The sequence below is a fragment of the Borostomias antarcticus genome (genome assembly GCF_949987555.1).
Source record: "Borostomias antarcticus genome assembly, chromosome: 24".
In the NCBI taxonomy this organism is placed as follows: Eukaryota; Metazoa; Chordata; class Actinopteri; order Stomiiformes; family Stomiidae; genus Borostomias; species Borostomias antarcticus.
Window position 1 is genome coordinate 309,236 of NC_140257.1, and position 13,254 is coordinate 322,489.

Consider the following 13,254-nt stretch of genomic DNA (forward strand, 5'->3'; position numbering starts at 1 on the left):
TAATGACAATAACGGACTGGGTCGGAAATCCTCATCAAATGAGGTATTCCGCCAAGACGGGGGTAAGAGCATTTCCTTACACCTGGGCTATTCCAGTCACTAGGGGAATCCAAGGATCATGTATCTTCCAGACACAATCTGATGACACACAAGATTTATCTGTGTTACGAGGACTTCCAGATTCATTATGGGCAAAGGACAAATTTGATATAGGGAAAATTCGAAACGTGAATCCTGTTGTGGTTACCCCTAAAAGTTCATTCCGACCAAAGCGCGCTCAGTACCCGCTCCCTCTAGAGGCTATAGAAGGTATTGCAGAGGTACATGCATCTTTGTTAGAGCGTGGAGCCATTTCTGAGGTTGACAGCTCTCCTGTCAATTCTCCAATCCTCCCTGTGCCAAAGCCTCAGGAGAATGGTGTTTTGTTCAAGATTTGCGTTGTGTTAATGAAGCTGTCATTGCTAGGACTCCTCTTTGTCCTAATCCTGTAACCCTCCTTGCTTCCATTCCTTCATCAGCTGCTTTCTTTAGTGTTATTGATCTCAGTAATGCATTTTTTTCTGTACCTGTACACCCTGATAGCAGACATTGGTTTGCTTTCCAGTTCAAGAACAAAACATATGTGTGGAATGTTATGCCTCAAGGATTTGTTGATAGTCCTTCTATCTACAATGCAGAGCTCGCGCGCAGCTTAGAAGGGTTTATTCCACCACAGAATAGCATCATTGTCCAGTATATGGATGATTTGCTTGTTGCTAGCTCAGACAAGGAGTCATGTATCAAAGACACAAACGCATTGTTGTTTTATTTAGCAGAGAATGGCCATAAGGTTTCCAAACACAAAATCCAGCTGGTGCGTGAACAGGTTACATACCTAGGTCACGTTATTTCTATACATGGAAAATCTTTAGGTAGCAGCCGTGTGGAGGCTATCCTTGCTCTGCCCATGCCTACAACCAAAAAACAAATGATGTCTCTGTTAGGAACTGCAAACTATTGCCGGGCCTGGGTCCCGGATTTCGCTGAGCTCACACAACCCTTGTCCGATCTGGCCCACGGACGCAACCTTTCTCCCTCTGACCGAATCACCTGGACTGACGAAGCACGACTGACTCTAACGGCCCTTAAACAGAGGCTGTCTACAGCCCCTTGTTTAGGTCTCCCTGACTATGAAAAGCCTTTCCACCTTTTCACAAATGAAAAGGACGGTTATATGTCCGCCGTTTTAACCCAAAAGCATGGGGACCGGTACAGACCGGTAGCATACTACTCTAAAAGGCTTGATAGTGTAGTTAGAGGGTTAATCCCATGTCTAAGATCAGTGGCGGCGGCCACTGAAGCAGTATTGGGATGTGTCGACGTGGTAATGCGACCACTAATCGTGAATGTTCCACATGCTGTCTCTGCTTTACTTTTACAGGCAAATACCTCACACCTGCATCCAGCGAGACTGTTACACTATCAGAATGTGTTACTAACCATGTCTAATGTTACTCTCCAGAGATGTACTGTCCTGAATCCAGCGACACTGTTGCCAACACCAGATGACGGAGATCCACATGATTGTGTGGCTGTTATTGACTTAGTCAGTAAGCCACGCCCTGACCTCACTGATGTTCCTTTGTCTAACCCTGATTTTGAACTCTTTGTGGATGGTTCTGCCCAGCGATCACAAGCTGGTGAGCCGGTTGTTGCCTATGCGGTTACCACTGCTGATACAGTGCTGGAATCAGCCAGACTTCCTAACCATCTCTCTGCACAGGCTGCTGAATTATTTGCGCTCACCAGGGCATGTATTTTAGCCAAGGGTAAGTCTGCTACTATCCACACGGACAGTGCATATGCATTTAGCACAGTCCATGATTTTGCGATGCTATGGAGGAATCGTGGGTTCCTTACCTCAAGTGGTAAACCCATTGCTCATAATACTTTGATTAACCATTTATTGCAAGCAATGTTGTTACCATCCAGTTTAGCAGTATGCAAATGTAAAGCTCATGCTAAAACCTCGGATCCTGTGTCCATAGGTAATACGGCTGCTGACTCAGCTGCTAAAGCGGCGGCACTCTCCTCTTGCGCTCCTGTGTTGTCTATGCTCTCTCTCTCATCTGTGGATTCACAGGTCTCTCCTCCCATGTCTCTGAACGACATTGCCGACCTACAGGAATCTGCTCCTCCTGATGAGAAGAAGAAGTGGAAAACCAAATGCACATTCAATGATGAAAGCAGGTTATGGCTAGGACCTAATAACAGACCAGTCTTACCTCGTTCTTGTTTCCAGTATGCGTTCAAACTAGCGCATGGTCCTGATCATATTTCAGAAATAGGAGTTGTAGATGATGTGAACAGGTATTGGTATGCAACAGGGTTCACTGTGTTTGCAGAGCAGAGTTGTGCCAAATGCATCGTCTGTATGCAAAACAATATTGGGAAAGGTATTAAAATGAAAATGTCAGCTCACCCGAGACCAGAGTCTCCGTGGGAACATGTGATGATGGATTTTATTGAACTTACACCATGCGAAGGGTATAAATATTGCCTTGTCTTAACTGATGTTTTTTCTAAGTGGACTGAAGTTTTCCCTTGCAGGCATGCCTCAGCAATCGCTGTGGCCAGGAGTCTCCTCCGAGAGATAATCCCCAGATGGGGATTGCCTTTGAAACTTTCCTCTGATAGAGGAAGCCATTTTGTGAATAATGTGATTAATGAGATTTGTAAGAGTTTGCAAATTGACCTCCGAACGCACTGCAGTTACCATGCTGCATCAGCCGGGATTGTAGAAAGAGCTAACCAGACATTGAAGGTTAAGCTCACCAAACTGATGGCAGAGACAAATCTGTCATGGATGAAAATTTTACCTTTAGCTTTGATGTTCATGAGGGGCCGTCCCCACCAAACTACGGGGCTCTCCCCATATGAAATCATTGCTGGTAGACCTATGAGAATGTTTAACAAACCTTTTCCCCAGAACAAGCTGACTCTGATGTCCTGTGAACAGGACATGGTACAGTATTGTCTGGCACTCAACAACATTCTAAAAGATCTCTTCAACAGAGTGAAGGCGACCATCCCGGATGCCAGAGAGGGTTTCTTGCATCACCTCCAGCCAGGCCAATGGGTGGTGATCCGGGACCTGAAACGGAAGGCGTGGAATAGTGCTCGTTGGCTGGGCCCGTACCAGATCTTGCTGACAACCCAGACGGCCATCAAAGTAGCTGAGAGGACGTCTTGGGTACACGCCACCCACTGCAGGCTGGTTCCAAACCAAGACGAGGCCAGCCGGCCAAAAGATTCCAACAACCAAGATGCATTACCCGGTGTCACCACCAGGGCGAAAGCTCACTCTCTGGTCTCCTCATCTGAGGAATCAGACCAAGGATAACACACCCTGGCCGTGTCCGAAATGCATACTACCTGCTACATGCTATATAGTAGGCACTATATAGTAGGCATACTACATACTATATTTTGAATTTATTTATTGAGGATAGCCCCTTGAGATGTATCATCTCATTTTCGAGGGGGTCCTATAACACAAATACAAACATTAAACAATGAATTACAGAATACATAAAACAACACAAATACACACGCACACTTAGCTCAACAACTCCAACCCACCCACACAGCCTAGTTACATCCTAACCACCACAACACACACCCGGCCCACGGAGCACAGAAGTGAGCCAGTAAGGTATGGATGGCAACAAGGCCACTCTCCTCATCCGAAGACCACACGTAAATATTCAGGGGAAAAAACTACAATGACCAGAACAATAAAGTATTGATAACAGTCATGAAAATAATAACATAAAAATAATCAAATTAAGTACACAATAAACCGACACAGGAATTAAAAACATGAACAAGTTGATTTAAGCTGAGAAAGTAAAGATGATTTAAAGCGATGGTATGAAGTAATGGACCTAAGAGAGGGGGGAAGGTTATTCCAATCAGTAGGGGCTTTATATGCAAATGACCTACGACCTACTTCTTTAAAGATTCTAGGGACATAGAAACAGGGATGTTGCAAATGCCTCAAAGGGTAGGAGGATCTAGATGGAACTAAGTACTCTTTCAAATATGGAGGATAATTAAAATGAATACATTTGAAAATAGATTGATACCAATGAAATTGTCTTCTAGCTTTAAGCGGCATCCAGTTAAGTGAGTCGTACATGAGACAGTGGTGTGTTCTATAGGGGCATCTAAGGACAAAGCGGCATAGGGAGTTAAACACTACATTCAAGGGCCTAAGGTAAGTGTCATTAGTGTTTTGATAAACTATATCAACATAATCAATAATGGGTAAAATAAGTTGAGAAATTAGTCTTTTCCTTATCTCCAGAGTAAAGCAGTTAATAGAACGGTAAAGTGAACCAAGACAACCATACACTCTTTTTATAATATAATCAATATGGGGCTTAAAAGAGAGTTCAGGATCAACCCAGAGTCCGAGATATTTAAACAACTCCACTTTTTCCAGGGGTGAGCCATCATCATAAGTAATATTTAGATTTAAGAGATTTGGGCGCCGATGTCTTGAGCCAAACACCATACTACAAGACTTCTTCTTGTTCAAAACAAGTTTGTTTTTATAAAACCAGTTTTGGACTGAGTGAAAATCTAATTGTAAGGAATTCTGGGTTTGTGCTATGTCTTTATCAGCGGTGTAGATAACTGTGTCATCAGCGTACAGATGAACAAGGCAGTTGGAGCAAGACAGAGGAAGATCATTAATGAAAATGGAAAAAAGTAGTGGCCCAAGAGTGGAACCTTGAGGAACACCCCTTTCAACAATTAAATAATCAGACTGAGAACCCTGAATGGCAACATATTGACGGCGATTATGAAGATATGCATTAAACCAAAAAAGAGCATTTTGAGAAAAACCAATTAAATATAACTTATCAAGAAGGAGGTAGTGATCAACCATGTCAAAAGCTTTAGCAAGGTCAATAAAAATAGCACCAGTGACCTGGTCTTTATCAAAGGATGAGAGCACATCACTAGTAAACTTTAACAAGGCAGTGGTGGTTGAAAAGGATGGTCTAAACCCAGATTGAGATGATGATAAGATATTAAATAAATCAAGATAATGTGACAGTTGATTAAAAATCAATTTCTCAAAAACCTTTGCAATAAAACAAATAATAGAAATTGGACGATAGTTATTCATGTCTGCTGGGTTTCCACCTTTGAAAAGAGGGGTAACACGGGCACATTTCCATACTGAAGGAATTAGGCAAGTAGAGAGAGACAGGTTAAATAGGTCTGTGAGGGGATACACCAACACATGAGCTGCTAATTTAACAAACTTGGCTTCCACACCATCTGGACCAGCACTACTACCTTTAAACTCAAAGATCGCATTGTAAACATCCATGGGCAAAATCTTTTGAAAAGAAAATGAATTGTTGCAGGTTGTAAGGTTCAAGGAGTCAGCCGCACCAGAGCAATTGGCATCAGGGGGACCAGAAATGGAGGTAAAATGCTGATTAAAGGCCTGAGAAATTAGTAAGGGATCAGAGATAGTTTGATCATTAACATTTATCTGGTTTATAAGGCCTTTGTTAGTTTTGTTGAGAACACGGTTCAGCTGATTCCAGAACTGTCTGGGGTTGTTGAAGTCTTGAGATAGACTATCTTTATAATAATTTGATTTTGCATTTCTTGTTTTGGTCTTGCAAGAGTTCCTCAAACCTTTGTAAATTTCCCAATCAACAGAATCTTTAGACTGGCGATATTTGGCCCAGGCTTTGTCTCTTTGTTTAAAAAGATTGATGAGGTCTGAGTTGATCCAGGGTAAATGCCTGCCTTTAACTCTGATTAACTTAAAAGGAGCATGCTTCTCAATAATATTTGTAACTTCAGAATGAAAAAAACTCCAAGCATCCTCAGGAAAAGGGATAAGCTGAAACCTATCCCAGTTAATAGCAGTTATGTCATGAATGAAACAGTCAACATTCATTTTTTTACATTGTCTCATTCTAATGAATTTAGGAGGAGAACGTGGAATTCTAATTTTCCAAACACAAAATATAACAGAATGATCACTAAAACAATCAGACATAACACCAGATGAAATTATTCTTTCAGGATTAGTGACCAAAATCCAATCTAATAAAGATGAAGATCGAGAATCGACTCTTGTAGGCTCCTTAATTAATTGACTGAGGTTTACACTATTAAATAAAGATCTCTCATTGGAAGAAGAGTTAGCCAGCCAGTTAATATTGAAATCTCCCAGGATGATCATTTCATTGTGCCTCTTTAAGGAATTTATAGTCGATAGTATACAATTTACAGATTCAGATGGAGCAGAGGGTGGTCTATAGATGGTCCCAATTGTTAGATGTTTATTGTCATGGAGGATGATGTTAATAAAAATACTCTCAAAATGAGCTGGATCCACAGTAGGAGTGGTGCACTGAGAAAAAAGGTTATCAGAGACATAGGTGGCCACCCCACCTCCTCTTGAAGCCCTGTCAGATCTATATAGAACATAATTATCTATTTTAATTTCATCATCAGTGATATTATTATGCAACCAAGTTTCAGATATAGAAATAACATTGGGTTTGTAAAGAGTAACCCACGCTCTAAGAAGATCGATTTTTGGAACTAGGCTCCTGATATTAATGTGAATAACCTTTAATCCTTTGGCTGACTCAGTAATACTTACAGAAGAAAGAGAGATAAATGGTCAAAGAACCAACTTGGGGAAATAAGGGAGAGGGGAGGGGGTGTAGAGTGCGAGCAACAAACAAGACAAAGACAGACACCAACAAGCACACACAGACGCACAAACACAAACACACGAACACACACAGACAATACGAAACAGGGACAAAGACAAACATCAGGCTGCATCGTAAAAAGAGGAAACCCAAAACAGAACAAACAGCTCAAACTGCATGGCCTAGGATGTTTTACGTTCTACGTCTGGGAATATTTTGCGACAGCTGTAACTCCACACAGTGAGTTTACTACACCATTTACGGCAAACAAAAGTCCATGCTGCGGCTTCGGGAAGACAACCAAAGCTCGCCGTAGCCACAGGTAGCCAACCAACCCATATACAATAACAAAAAGTTACACAAACAAAATATAGATACTGTTATTGAGAGTATCAACACAGCAAAACAGTCAAGTCTTCCAAAGTGTCCAGGTTAGGCTACATAGGAGAATACGAAAGAAAAGTTCATATCAGAGCCATAAGGCTATCATATCCGTGTCATGGAGACTCAGCGGAGATATTATCAAGAAAAGCTTCAACTTCTTCGGGGGAGCGAAAAAGTTTGATCTTACCGCCGTGCACCACCCTCAGCGTGCAAGGGAAGATCAAGGAATAGGTCCCAGGTTCCAGCCTCTTCTTGACTATGTCGTACTGCCGGCGTTTCTGGACCAACTCGCGGCTGAAATCAGGGAAGATATGAACCCGTGTACTACCGTACACAAGCTCCTTCTTTTCTCTGGCAAGCTTCATGACTTTTAACTTGTCCTGGAAATGAAGGAATTTCACCAGGATCGGCCTTGGTCGGACTCTGGAGTTGGAGCTTTGCCTGAGAAAGGCTGGAGAACGATGGCAGCGCTCGATGACTGGAGGGGTAGGGAAGTTGGCCTCACCCAGAAGGTGCGGGATCAGCTTATTCATGAAGCTGAGGATATCCTTACCCTCGGCTTTCTCTGGGACGGAGATGAAGCGAAGGTTAGAGGCCCGACTTCGGTTTTCAGCGTCTTCAACCCGCTCCTTCAGGTAGGAATTATCCTTTTCAAGTGTTTTGACTCGTTGAATCAAGTTCTGAATGTCATCCTCGTTGGTTCCAGTTCTCTGTTCAAGTTCGACGACTTGCTCTCCCAGTGTAGAGAGAGAGCCCTCAATTTTGTTAAGGCTGACATTGATAATTTCCAGTTTGGAGTCAATATGTGAAATCATCTCAAGTTTAATTTGATGCATGCCATCCAAAATAGTTTGGAGAGAGACTAGGCCTTCAGCCATGGTGGAGTTCGTTGCCTTACCCTCACACAAGAGAACGGTTTGGTCCAATAAACTTGAAGAATTGCTGGAAAGGGATGGCACAGCTTCTGTATTTTGATGCCCGAGGAAGTTGTAATTGTCTTTAGTAGAAAAAACAGCACATTTAACTTATTATAGGACCATAATAGGCAATTGTTTGGGCCAGCAGACTAGAGCTTGTTAGACACCCTCACACCACGGCAGCCATCTTGGGGATGTACCTACTGTTCCACAAAACGCGTGTAGTATGCGAGAAAATACAGCATGCTACTCGAGTCATCCAGCGGAAGTGACGGGATACGATACTGTTTACTCCCGCGAAGCTGTGGTACAATTATCCGTGTTTTCTGTGATCATTTTGTGTATTATCCACAAAAATGTAGCCTTTTCCTGGCATGGGATGTGCGGCTGCTGCTGCCGCCAGGAGAAGACGTGTTCACGCTGCAAGGAGAAGAGCCGTCATGAGATCTTCTCGACATGCTTGTAGTTGAGGTAAATATTGAACGTTAGCTTGCTAGCTACGTTAGTTAGCTAGGTTAGTTGATAGCCCCGCATGTGCTGGCTTGGGGCTAGCTATACTGTTACATCTGTACCAGGGATGTTATATTAAATAGATTCTGAGAAGCAGGTAAGCAAAACAATAAAACTCAACTCATTTTAAAGAGGTGGGTAAACTGAGTTTACCTGGGTTTACTCATCACTACACGCCTGCTTTGTAATGTTACATTTTAGCTCTACAGATAATGACATCTATCTATTATCATATTGTAAAGACAAGTATATGCCATACGCACAAATGAGTTAAAGTTTGCCCTAATAATATTCCCCCTGTAGGCTCACATGGAAGACAGAGGTCCTCACCAAGTCAACCTCCACGTCCCTGCTGAGGACCTATTTTGACGGCGCGGACACAAGGAGGGACTTCAGATTGTCAAAATCGACACAGAGGAACCTTGGTGATGGTCAGGAGGATGGGGCAAGACCATGGAGGTGCTAATAATAGCAATAACAATAATAATAATTCATTGCATTTAGAGCTTTTCTCAGTACTCACCCTTTACAATGGTCTTGTCATCTTGCCAGAATTACCTTAGTCATTTATTTAGCAGACACTTTTGTGTGTCTGCTAAGCGACTTACAGTAGGCCTAATTGCATTTAACCATTTAAAGGTTGAAGACCTTGATGGGGGCCATGGTCCTGCTGCTGCAGATCATCCCAACCCTGGAGATGGCCTCAGAAAGTGTCTCGCAGCGGCAGCATCAGCACCAGCACAAGCTGCCTGGATCGCAGCTCTTGGTGAGCACGACTACCCACATCCTGCCATAAGTAGTCAGTCTATCAGTTCATGAGTGTGCTTTGCCTTGTTCCTTATAGACAGCCTTGAGGCTTTAAACACTGATCAGTTGGTTATAGGCAGCCTTGAGGCATTTGTTTAAATGTATTTGTATTTAAATGTATGTGTAACACTGTACATAGTAATCAGTTTAAGTATTTTGGGGGGAGACAACAGATCAGCGTTCTCCTGTCAGTACCTTTTGCAAGGAAAGCTAATGATCTGACCAAATATAAACAAGTCAAAAGTATATTTGAAGACCATTGTGTAATAAAAATATCCAAGAAATGTTTATGGTTGTGTTTCTTCCATTATACATGTAAAGGTTACTTCTTGATGTATTAACATTTCAACAAAGTGTAATATCTACACATCAGACACATTGTCTTGATATGTCTACAGGTCATGTACAGTAACTTGGAAGGTCTTACAACACGCAGAGCGCTTTGGACATGTAACTCCCTTATCAAGTAGTCGTTAGTCAGACACATTAAACAGTGAAGCTTTCATAACCGTCTCTGAATAATTCCAATGAAGCATTGTGAACCAACATGTGTGTTCCGTCTTTTATGCCTAATTGCAAACTACAATGTCCATTAGGAATGTTCTTTTACTCTAATGACTGGTTTTAGGTATAGTGACATTTGTTCTTTGACTGGGAAGACATTACAAGGAATGACACACAAATTCAAGAAAATACATTTCATAAAAAATAACAAAAACAATAATGGAACAAGATAAAACAGTTTTTTTTGACTGAGGCTTCTAGAAGCAACATCAGCCGGTCCTCCCTCTCCTTAAACAACCCCCTTTCCTCCCTCCACTCAGCCTTCATCTCTGCCTTCTCTCTCCCCCATTCAACATCAGCCGGTCCTCCCTCTTGAGGACGGCCAACTCTTCCCTGTTTATGGGGAAGAGAAACACCACACTGAAAGGCTTGGAGTAAGTTAACTAACGTATGCATTGTTCAGAAGCAATCCAGCGGTCTGTTTACTTTGGATATTGATTTATGTAGGACCTACATCTTAGAAGCTGGGCTGCAGGGGACGACGGAGACAGCCTGGATAAAGCACGCAGAGAACCTTGTAGCCATGTACAAGGTGATTTTGATCTACAGGCTACATGATAGCAAATATATTGATAGGGACTCACAGTTTGTATGACACTAGAAAACTGTTATCTAACCTCATAGGACCTAAAGAGCCCCAGAACTGGGGTCAGCACAGAGGGAGGGGAGGCCACAGCCGCTTCGTGGAAGTGGTACGGGGTCTTGGAAGAGGCGATGGGGGCCACCCATGCAGCCGTCCTCCAGAGGATCATCGTCCCTGGTGTGGTCGTTGGTCCCTGTAATACATCCAGAAGTATTATGGGACAATGAATACTAATATATTAATATATGATATATGAACAGTTGAACTCGTTTAAATCATGGAATGAACAGACAATTGTTTAAACAACTTCAAGTAACGTTAGGCTCGGTGGCTTAGGTTAGCCATTTAACAACTCATCACAATTTCGACATTTGTTATACATTTCTTAAGCAATCATGGTCATATTACATGGAAATGTTACTCTGTTTGTCTTGATTCTAGCTATAATAACATTTAAGCTATGACATTAATACGTTTTGAGCAAGAGCCCTCTGAACACCTGTAACGTTAGTAGCCTATTAACGTCAGCTGGGCTAGCTAGCTAACGTAACGTCCACCACAGAGATCAATGCAAGCAGCTAGCTATCATGACGTTCTTTTTCGAAATGTCATTTCTACCCCACCTATATACACAAAACTGCATTTGTAGCTCTGTGTCGTTATAACTAAGATATCCGTCAGAAAAAATAATTTTTTCATCGACAATTTAAGTCAATACTTACATTTGAAAACTCCCGCTGCGGTCCCGGAGACCTCTTCGTTCGCCATCTTTTTTTATTTTTCTCACAGCCCAGTGACGTCTCACGTCTCGACTTCCGGAACAGTATGCTCTGGACTATGCTACATTTTCGGCCATTTTTTCGCCGATTTCGCCTACTATATAGTACCTACTATATAGTAGGCGAAATACAGTATGCACAGTTTTGATGCAGCATGCTGCATCTCGCCTACTATATAGCAAGTAGTATGCAATTCGGACACGGCCCCTATCTTTTCCTCATTGCTGTCATGATGACAACTTTGACCCCTGCCCCAGCAACGCCCAATCATAATCCAACCACACTCCCCCTCACACACCTACTCGCACCCCCCTTGAAAGAGAACTCGGACCAGTTCTCTCCTGAAACTGAAACCATTGAACGAAGGAAAAGACAAGAACACACTCCAGTATTCGTTTGTCCCGTTGAGCGTTGCACTCCACTTGACTGTTGGATCTATACGATAGACGAAGATGGATGGAAGATGCTGCATACTGCTTATGTGAGATTTGAAAGTAACAAACGATTCCCAGGTTCTACTGTTGTAACTGTGACTGAAGTTAATGTAGAGAAAGACTCTCCTTATTGGTGTGTTTTAACTAAAGATGTTATGCGAGTATCAAGAACAAAGAATTATGGAGTTGACATTTGTAGATCTGTTCCAGATTATCCTCAAGGTACTGTGTTTAACTGCTCTATGCACCTAACCAAATCAGCTAAGTCAATTGGACAGGAAAAGAAGCATCCTAATGAAGCTATTAGTATAGTCAGAGACTTTGCACATAGAATGAACTACGCTAACTGTTGGATTTGTCAAAATGTACCTCTTAGTACTTCTGCACCCATATTCTATCCAGTTCCTTTAACCCAAGCAGAATGGTCACACTATGACTGGCAGGGTTTAGCTACTCATGTTTTCTCTGCTCCTGGACAATCCTCTGCTTGTCATTTTCATGTAGGATTAGATAGACTAGGTAACTCCTATACAGGGATTGAAGAGGTTATTCTAAGCAAATTAACACTAGAGGTTAATGAGAATCATAGACCTTCTAATTTCTCCCGCCTTATTCTGTTCAAGGTTACACACTTTTCTGAAATAGCTGGACAGGGATTGGTTCACAATATTCAAGTTATATTAGTCCAAATAGACAATCATGCACCGAGTACTAGGTTAGCTTGCACAGCTGTATCTACTACAGTTAATTGGCGAAATTCAATTACCATTTCTGGATTAAAATGTCAAATTATCGATTGCATCATTAAAGCACAAACAAAATTGCATCCTCAAGAAATGGAACCTCAAAATCAAGTCGACCAATTCAAAGTAGTACCTCTTCAACAAGTTACAGCCTGTATTGATCTTTTCAGATACAACACACAAATTAGGACACAAATTAATGATCTAGGCACTAGCTCCTGCGTTGCTCCTATCTACGAATTCTTATATCCAGGTTCAGCGATAGGCCTTCCAAAAGGTGTATTTTTAGTCTGTGGCGATACAGCTTATTCAAACCTAAATAGCAACAGTGTAGGAAGATGCTATCTTGCTCATTTAATTCCCATGATTAGGAAGGTGGATCACGCTGAAATGCAGGTAATTCATCATCAATCAAATTATAGACATCGTCGTGCTATATCGCCCTTTCAGTTTATTTTTGGTGTATTTTTCCCTAACTATGGCATGTATAACACCCAAACTGAACTCATGACTCTCTCCGCTGTCTTGGCGGATCACTTGAATGCATCGGACAGAGTAATTTCAGCCTTAGCTAAGGAGGTGAATGAAATGAAGAAAGTTGTGCTACAAAATAGGTTTGCCTTAGATATAATTCTTGCTAGTAAAGGAGGAACATGCGCGATTGTAGGGTCAGAATGTTGTTCGTTCATCTCAGATCCAAATGCCACATTAACAGAGTTCCATGAATCAAACATGAAAGGTATTCAGATCTTAAAGACTGTCCATGGGTTTAATGCTTGGGGAATTTTCGATA